Raw genomic sequence first — 10173 nt, forward strand, 5'->3', positions numbered from 1 at the left:
CCCGGGGGTCGCGATGTGCCACCAAACCTCGCACCCACCCCGCGGTGCAGCCGCGCGTCCGCTGCCGTCACGTCCCGCAGCTCCATCCCGCACTGCTGCTGAAATGCGCCTGAGGACGAAGGGATGCAACCGCACCTGGGAGAAGGAAAGGAGAGAAAATGAGTGCGGGGGGCACTGGGAGCATCGGAGCAGCTCTGAGAGCTTTGCGGCTCTGCTTACAGCCCGCGGTCAGAGCAGTATTTTGGGGACGTTGTCTGTGGCGGAGCCCCCGGCGCCTCACAGCGATGCAGAGGGGCTGCGGGACCCCGAAGCCCCGCACGGCCCCGCACGGCGCGGTGCTCCCGGCGCCGATCAGCCCCGATCCTCCGGGATCCGCGGAGCGCTCCGCTCAGCGCGGCCGCTGCTGCCACCTCCCGGCCCTGCGCGGTGCGACGGCGCCGTCCCGGGCGGGGACGCGGCGTGGGGCTGCGGGGCCGATCCCTGCCTCGGGTCTGCAGCCTGCGGCCCCGCAGCCCTTCACTCCTGTACCCCCGCACGTGTATCCCTGCATCCCTACGTCTCTGCCGCCCTGCATCGCTTCTTCAGCCCCGCGTCCCTCCGCTTCCACATGGCTACATCCCTCCATTCCTCCATCCCTTCATCACTCTGCCCCTACGTCTCTGCGTTCCCACATCTATCCTTTTATTTCCCCACATCCTTACATCTCTCTACCCCTGCATCCCTAATCCATCCATCCTTACATATCCCTGCATCCTTCTGATCTTACACTCCTATAACCCCTCACACTATTTCTCCTACATCCCTCCACTTCCACATCCCCACATCCCTCCACCCCTATATATCTCTGCACCCTTCTAACCCTACAGCTCCACATCCCCCGTACTCCTCCATCCCTCCTCTCCCACACACCACCATTCTCACACCCCCAGCTCCCTGCATCTCCTCCCAGGGGTCACGGGCAGTGAATAGGAATGACACAGAAGGATTTTGGTGCCAGAGCAAGATTGGAGAATTCTGGTTCTCAGAAAAGCAGAGGGCAGAGCTCCCAGCAGCCGGACAGTGATTTCTCCCCTGCAGGGTAGGTTCACCCTGGCGTCCCCTGGGCACAGGGAGCCAATGCTGCACCTCAGCTTGGGGGAACTGAGGCATGGAGCAACACAAAGAGCAGCGCACAGAGGCACAGTGGGCTGGGACAGGCACAGGAGAACAAACACTGTGCCACTTACAGTTACTGCTGTTTGTGCACATTACAACCCTCCACTCTCATGGCCCACTGAGTGTCTGACATCACCTAGCAAGCCGCTTTGGCCATGCAATCAGGAAAATAACCAGGAAGGAGCAGTGGGAGCTGCCTGACTTTTGCCTCAGGGTGACCACCCCCCTCATCTCGCTCTGCTCTGACACCTCCAGTGCTGTCATGGGGCTGCTGCAGCCCACAGTGCCTCCAAGCCAACATCAAACCTGGCAGCACTGCATCATATCCCCTCACATTGCATCCCCTCACACCGCATCCCATCAAATCCCATTGCATTGCATCCCATCACATCCTATCGTCCCATCCCATCATATCCCATTGCACCCCATTGCATCCTACTGGGACTCATCCCATCCCATCCCATCCCATCCCATCCCACCCTACCATGTCCCATCTCATTGCATCCTATCCCCTCACATCCCATTGCATTGCATCCCATTGCATCCTATTGGGTTCCATCCCATCCCATGCCATTCCATCCCATTCCAAAATGCACTTTCCCACCCAGCCTCAAGGACAAATCACGTATAAAGTCCAGTGTTATTCTCTGAGGGCTGTAAGGTGTCTCCCACCAGCACCTCCCTGCCCTCCCAGCTGTGCTGAGCTGATCTGGGCAGCTGAGTGCTGAAATCAGAGCAGGGTCGTGGGCAGCCCAGCACCCCTCAACCTTCCCCACTCCCACCTGGCCCAGGAGCTCAGCCCCAGCCCTGCACCCCCGTCTCAGCCCCAGCCTGGCACTGGCCCCCCCTCCCGCGCAGTGAAGTTTCCATCCATATGTTTTCTTTTTATTTCCCAGTTACTTTTGGCTCCAGGGCTGAGGTTTTGGCCATCCTCACCTCCTGTCTCCACCCCTTCCGTCACATTTGTTACGTTTCTCAGCAAAGCCTTTGCAAAGCTCCAGGTTCCTCCAACGTCACGTTTCTCCAAAAGGTTCAGATGTGGGTGCACAAAACACGAATAAATACACGAAGCTGCACCTATAGAAATAGAACCACTGAGACACCGTGTGGCCAGAGGTCGGCACACACCTCCCAACCTCCAACAATCCCTTATTTGTGAACTTATTTCATAGCAAAAGCTCTCCCTGCCACTCTGGGTGTCCCCAGGTGTCCCCAGCACAGCCCCACATGAGGAAACTGAGGCACCACCCCCTGCCCCCCCCATCCCACCCCACAGCCCCATTCCCCGTTCCACCACCTCCAGCTGTTGGGTAGATCAGGGCTGGGTTCTCCTCCCTCCAGCATTCTGCTTCCAGCTCTGCTAAACCCATCCACTCTGCTCCTCAACAGCCGGGTAAAAATAACAGCAACGAACCCGGAGCCTCCAAACCTCATTGCCCGGCTGGGAAAATCCAGGGGGATTTGGGGCCACCCAAGAGGAGCAGAGGGGGGGCAGCGGGGGCTGCATCTCCGTGCTGGCCGTGGGGTGTGGGGGGAGCCGTACTGATGCAAATGGGACAGAAAATCACCACACTGAGCCCTGGGATGTCAGCCCTCGCCTGAGCCAGGCAGATCCGGCGGTGTTGCAGATACTGGGGAGGGCACAGCCTTCTTCAGGGCCTGTCAGCCACAGCTGGAGCGGGGATGCTCTGTGCCATGGCACAGCTGTGCTCCGGCCAAGTGCCGTCCCTGCAGGTGGTACACGGGATGCTCAGCCCCACGCACTGCTCTTTTGGGCTGGACCACACCTGCAGTCCCCAAATGGGACCCAGCAGAGGCACAGGGGACACTGCTAAGCAAGGGGAAATGGAGGCTGGGAACCAGAGGGATGCACCTCCTGATCCCGAGACTCAACCTTGGGACACAACACCAGCACACCTCCTGCTCCCCAGCCGAAAATCAGGGGGATCCCTGGCCCCAAATCAGGGCTTACACCACCAGCACACCCCCTGCTCCTCATCCCAAACCAGAGGGATGCCACCAACACACCTCCAGGTCCCCAGCCCTGGGCTGTCCTGGTCCCGTTATGGCAATACCAGCCCCCCAGGGCTGCCCACGCTCCATCCCCACTGCACCCTTTGGACGGACGGTGACATCAGAGTGCCCCAACCGGTACCGACGGGACGGATCCCCCCCGCGAGGCGCTGACCCGTGCGCTGCCGTCCCCTCCGTCCCCTCCTTCCTCTCCCACCCACCGGCACTTCGGGTCGGCCCCGTCCCAGCCCGGGCAGCTGTGACCGAAAACAAAGCTGTCCCCGCACAATGCCCTTCTGTCCGCTCCCAGATGCTGACCGCTGGGGTGGACAGCGGCCGGGCTGGAGGCATTGAAGGGCCGTGCCAGGCCCCCGCTGGCAGGGGACAATGTTGGCAGTGATGGAGGGTAGGTATTTCAAAAGGTTTTGTTTTCGGCTGACCCGCCGAGCCAGCGTGACCCCGCAGCCCCCCACCCACCCGTGCTCCTCCGTCCCCATAGAACCCGGCCGCATTCCTGACCTCGGGGGGGAAAAGTTTAAAAACTCCTAGCGAGGAGACAATGCCGGTGTCATGGCATTGATTTAGGAGGGACTCTTTCCATCACAAAGGCGAGACAAAGGCGCTCGGCGCTGGGAAAGGGGCTCCGGCTCCCGGCTCAGGAGCGGGGCCGATGCATTGTGCGTGGGGATCCGTCCTCCCGCGTCCCACCGGCTGCCACCGGGGATCCCTGCGGCCACCGCGGGTCCCCCACCGCTCCGTGGGGCGGCTCCGACCTCCCTCAGCCCCGACCCACGGCGAAACCCCTGCCACAACCGGCCCGAACAGCGCTTCCACAGCGCCCAACTCACGGTGTCGGCAGCGCAGAGCTCAGCGCACGTCCCGGACAGCGGCAGCGCTCTGAGGCCGCACTGAGAGCGCTTTTCTTTTTCTTTTCTTTTTTTTTTTTTTTTTTCTAAACAGGAGAAATATTTTTCTCCGGTGCTGGACGGCGCTGCCGGAGCTGGAACCGCGGCCATTGGTTTCCTCACGCTCTCCTCGCCCTATTTATTTTTTTTCCTGGCAGCTGCGGGCGGATGGGAGCTGGCGAGGTGCTGCTCCTGGGGCTGGGAGGCATTCCCTGCTCAGAACGGGGCAGCAGCAGGGGGGCTGGGAGGGAGGGGGGGCAAAGCGGATCCAAACCCCAATGCCACCCCGCTTTGGTTTTCCTTTTTTTTCCATTATTTTCCTGAGATTTAATTTGCGGGGACTCTCCGGCAAAGTGCAGCAAAATCCCTCCTCGAGACACACAGGGAGGAAGCACTGGGCTGAGCTGCTCTATTTTTGCCATTTGGGGCCAAAAATGCATTCTGTTCCCCGACCTGCAGGGATGCAGAGATGCGCTCACAGCCCCATGGCGGACCCAGCTCCGCTCCCCTGTTAATTTTGTTTAGCAACTTGTCAGGTTGGTACATAAAGGAGGTGGAAAGATCAATCCCGGCTTTTCATCAGTGTGGGAAAAAGTATTTCACTAATCCATATTTATTGGTGTACGGAGCTGGGGGGGCTGGGGGGTACCCCAATGGTCAGGAGCAAAGGACAGGAGGGACAGTTTAAGGCTGCCCTTTGCGGAGGGGTCACATGTCACCAAAATCTTTCGGTTGTCTTTGGATTGGTTACATTCTGTTCTCTTTTTTTCAATTGGGGTTGCCAAGCAACTGGCTCAGACCGGCCAAGATATTTTCTTTATTACAAGTGGAGCAGAAAGCGGCGAGGAGGGGAAAGATGAAAAAAAAGGGAGAGGGGAGAAGAAGTTGAGACAATTAACATTTATAGGATCACATAACTTCATTAACTCGGCCGAGATTTGGGAAAGAGACTTAAAAAAAAAAAAAAAAAAAAAAAAAAAAAGATGAAGGTGGGGGGAGAGGTGGGGATGAACAGGAGCTGGAAGCTGCAGGTCTGTGCTGAAATGATGCCCCAAGCAGTGTGGGGGCTCCGCACTTTGCTGCTCCCAGCAGTGGCTGCCACCAGCATGAGGCCCCCGGTGATGCTGATGCTCTTTTTTTATTTTTTACCGCCTGATTTCTTTTGATTCTCGCACTCTCTGGCCGCGCTGCGTCCCTGTGTCCTCATGTCCTCGTGTCACCGGGCTGTGGGGTCACAGTGTCCCCATGTCCTTGGGATGTTGCTGTGCCACCCCAAGGAGCGCAGCCCCCGGCACTGTGCTCAGGCCTCCGCTGGCCCCTGGCAGGCCTGGTGCTGGGATGAGGGCTGGAATAGGGATGGGGATGAGATGGTAGAGGGCAACAAGGGTGGCAAAGGGGATGGTGATGGCGATGACAATGGGGATGGAGATGGTGGGGATGGGGACAAAGACGGAAGTGGGGATGGGGACAGGGATGCGGACACGCAGCATCACCACATCACTGCTCCGAGCATCTTCAGCGCTGCGGGATTCCCTCTTCCACCCCGAGCCATTTCCTCCCCCCACGTGGCCAAGCAGTGTGCGAGGAGAGGCACGGACCCCCTCCCCATGGACCCCCGTGGCCCCGCAGCCCCCCGCGGCTCTGCCCGGGGCCCCCCGCGGCCCAGTGGGCAGCGACGGGTGAAGGCAAGGAGCGGCCCCGTGCTCCCCACCGGGGCTGCAGGGACCCCGCGGGGCCGGGGACCCCCGTGCCGGGTGGAGCAGGCGCTGCCCCCGCTCTGCCCGCAGCTGCCGGCCCGGCGAGTCGGTAATATTCATCAGGGGACTACAATGAGCATTATTTATCCCCGGCACTCGCTGCTATGGGATGGGGGGGGTGAAAAAGGGGGGGGACAGCGCGGGGTGCAGGTGACCCCAACACCGCGGGACTCGGGCACCGACACCCCGATCCGGGAGCAGAGGGGCCGGGGTGGAATCAAAGCGGCCATAAGGGGGTACGGGGGGGGGGGGGACACGGCCGCATCCCGCGGGGGCGATGGGGGGAGCGCGGCCCCCAAAGGGGAAACCCCGGGGCGGGAGGGGACACCCCGAGCGGGCGAACCCCGGGACCCCACAGCGGGGACGGCAGCCGGGGCCGCGCCGGGCCGCGCCGAGCCGGGCCGGGGGCTGCCGGGTGGGAGCTGTGTCTTTAAGAGATGGCTGGCTCCAGGTTGCAGCTGCTGTTTCTGTGCTATAGAGACAGTGGAGATTCATTACTCCTAAAACACAATGGGCATTTATCACCCCGTGGTGTTATTCAAATCCAGTACCAATTGAAGGTCATCCCCATTCTTTTCTCGCCGGCTCTGCAACACATTTATTGTTGTGCCGTTCAACTAAAAGCCCTGCCCGGCCCCGGCGCAGCCCGCAGAGCCCCGGCGTGCGCATCCCTCGCGGGCGGATTTGGGACCCTCCCGGCTGGATACAACGTGGAGGACGCGGGTCAGCGCCGGCTCGGCTCGGCCCGGCCCGGCTCGGGGAGGTGCCGGCCGGCAGCAGGTGCAGCGGAGCCCCGAGCCCCGCCGAGCCGCCCGCTCCGCCCCCGCGGGCCGCACTTTCCGCGCCCCGTGGAAACTCGGAGCCCCGCGGGCCGCCTCCGCCGCCGGGTCGGGAGCGCCGGTGATGCGGGAGTCCGTCCGTCCGTCCGTCCGTCAGGCCGACCGCCCCTCCCGCAGCCCGGCACTGCCCGGGGGGAGCGGGGGGCATCGCGGGGGAAGCGCCGGCAGCGGGCCGGGATTTTCCCTCGTTGGAGAGGGGGGGATTTGTTCCCAACTTCGTGGGAGCCGCTCGGTGAGAAGGGGCCGGGGGGAGAGGGGAGGGGGGGCAGAAGCTTGGATTTTTGTTCTTTTCTCTTTATTTCTTCTTTTCTTAATATATATTTTTTTAATTCTTAATTTTTCATTTTGCTCCCTTCCCGTTTGGGCAATTCGTCAATTTCGGCGGTGTTCGAAGTGCCCGAATTCTGCGGGCGATGCCGTTGCGAGCGGCCGATTCGCTCTCCGAAGCTGCGGCGGTCGGCAGTGCGGGGCCGGGGGGGAAGGAATAGGGGGGTGCCGGTCCGTGCCCGCATCCCGCAGCCATCGGGAGCCCCGCACAGCCCCGGGGGCACCGCGCCCCACCGGCAGCAGCCGAGTCCGTGCCCTGCTGCAGAGCGGCCGCTCCGGGCGGGTTGTACCGCTGCTTTTCGTTTGCTGCTTTTTTAGTATTATTACAATTTTATTTTTTATTTTTTTTTCGCTTGATGCTGGCTTAATATTTTTAAGGGTTGATTTTTTTTTTCTATTTTATTTTTTTATTTTTCACTTTTTAATTTTTTTTTAATTTTTTTTTAATTTTTTTTTTTTTTTTTTTTTTTAGGAGGGGTAGAAACGAGTTGTCGGATTGAAACCCCTCGCGGTGCCATTCGATGGTAACGGGGATGCGGAGCTCCAAAGTTGGCGGAGCCGCAGAGCGGTGCCGGGTCGGGGCCGCCGTGTGCTTCTTTTCCAGGATCGCACCGAATTTCCCCCGGCGAATCCCCGCGAGTCCGGGACGGGAATCTCTGCTCCTGATTGTCCAAACGCAATTCTTGTGCGCTGGAGCCGTACGAACCAAGAATTGTGTCTGGACATCTGTGGCAGAGATTTCAACTTCACCGGCGGGGCCGAGGAACGGCCGCGAGGCGGAGGAGCGCCCAACCGAGCGCCTGAAGGTAACCGACCCCGAGCGGTGCGGGAGAACGATTGGAAGGAAACCAAATAAACAGCGGTGGCGATGCTCACCTCTCCGCTCTGCCGGCTGCTTCCGTCCTACCGCGCCTCAAAGCGCCGCCGCACCGGGGCCGCTCGCGGGGACCGCGGCCGCCGCCGACCGAACCGCGGCGGAACCGGGAGCGCCCCGGCGGTTCTGCGGAGCTGCGGGGCGGCTGTGGCCGCGCTGCCCGACCCTGCGGCGCCCGCGCTCTTTATCCGTTCGCCGTTTCTATTCTAAACGCGGTTCTGTTTCATTTAATTTCTTCCTGCGGACGCGCTGCGTACCGGGGAAGCCGCTTCCCCTCCCTCGTCCTCCTCCTCCTCCCCCCCGGAGCCCTCGGCCCGGCCCGGCCTCGCAGAGCTCCCGGAGGCTGCGGGGCGGACGGGGACGGGGAGGGCCGAGCGCCGGGCGCGGAGACGGGAAAGGGAGCGGGGATGCGGCCGTCCTGCTCGCCTCGCAGCCCTCGTGAAAGCGCGACTCGGAGCTTTTAACAGTGAGGCATTATGAGCCAAGCGGCACTGCCGGGGCTGCCAAGGAAACCCAGGAGGAGGAGGGAAGCATTACAGGATCCGAGCAAAATTTCGCTAAGAGCCTATGTAGGACAAAGCCGGAGGCAAAGAATGTTTTAGAAGGGTTTTATTTCAGAAACTTTGCCACAGGGTTTTGCCGTATCCCTTTTCCCCTCCCTTCGCCCGGCTTCCCTCACCTCCACATCCCCAGCAGCGATTGGCAGCTTTTACTACGGCAGAGGCTGAGCCACTTTGCCGTACCTGCGCTGCCGGGGGATAACGCTGCCCAGGAAGGAGCTCAGCCTGTCAGCCGGGGGGATCAGAACAGAAAAGCTCAGCCTAAAGCAGAAACGCAGCACAGAGGCAGAGCGGGCGGCAACGCTGAGGACAAACCTCCTTCCTCAGTCGGGTTTGAGGCCGTTTTGATCAGGTTTGCTGTTTTTCAGCCGGCTCCCCCCATCACCTGGAATCCCCTTTCCATTCCCCTCATCCAACAGCGCCTCTGGCAGTGAGCTCAGGGCAGAGAAGAGCCAGTGGTCTGTCTGTGCCATTTACAAATAGCACAAGCTGGACTCGAGCTGCAGCGTTTGGGTTTGGAAAAGGCTGACTATTGGTTTGCTCTCAATAATGTGCTCTGAAGTTGAGGTTTCTCAGCACTGCAGCCCATGAGCTACACGGTTATAGAGGGATGAACATGATGTAGGAGTCAGCAGAGAGGTCAGACAGGGAATTATTCTTTAGCACTCCCCCCCGGCACAGAGCAGTGAGCAGTAATGGGGTCGGGCTGCCCAAGCAGGCGCTGCAGCCACGCACTGCTCACTGCCCTCCTTGGCAGCTCAGGGAGGTGGAGGCAACAGCAGTGCAGGTCAGTTCTGAGGGGCACAAGGAGCAGTTCGTGGCCTCACTGAGCCCTCAGCCCCGGCAGCAATGCTGCAGCTGGGAACCACTGCGAGTGCATTCCCAGAGCCACGTGGAAACACGGGCGAATGGGGCTGAGAGAGCAGGAAGGGGCGAGGAGGAAACACAGCAGCACTGTGCAGGCTCGTGGTGCCGACACCATCCTCAATGATCCCTTCCCTGCACTCTCACCGTGGCATCTTGGCTGCCCCACTGCACTCACAGGAGAGAAGCCTCCCCTCCCACCAACAGAAAGGGTTACCAGCCGCTCGCTTCTCTTCCCTGCTCTCAACACTTCCGCTGTGCTCAGGCCTCAGCCTCCTGCTCTGCCCAGCCTGGCAGCAGGAGTGGTCATGCAGAGCACACAGCCCTGCCACGGCGTCACCCAGCAGCAGGGCTGCTGTGAACCTGCCCTCTGGCTCCGTGTCCCTCCGGGAGCAGTGCAGCTCCCCGCTGCTCCACGCCTGCACAGAATGAAACCAAGGCTGATCAATTCTGTCCATCACGTTGACAGAAAGATAATTTGTTGCCCTTATCTCTCTGCACTGTCTCAGAGCAGGCATGGGTTTGTTTACCCTCCAACCAAATGGTTGTAAATTGATGTTTGTGGACTGGTACTTCACCCTGCTGCAGCTCAGGTATGCAGGAGGCATATAGAGTCAAACAGAACTAAAAATGCCTTTTTGCCTACTTCCCACAGATAAACAGCAAGACAAGTGGAGAGCCAGTACAGAGGGCTCTGCAGCTGTAATCTCCACCACCTCACAGAAGAGCTAGTAAAGTCACCTCCCATTTCCTTGCACTTCGCATATCGTCCTTCCCCAGGCATCTCTGTAGCTGCTACAACAGCCTACAGGATGCTGAGTATTTTGCAAAAAGAATCCCAGCTCCTGGCACTCTCCCCCACAACTCCCCCAGGATGCC

Source organism: Meleagris gallopavo, chromosome 19 (genome assembly GCF_905368555.1).
Source record: "Meleagris gallopavo chromosome 19, MGAL_WU_HG_1.1, whole genome shotgun sequence".
NCBI lineage: Eukaryota > Metazoa > Chordata > Aves > Galliformes > Phasianidae > Meleagris > Meleagris gallopavo.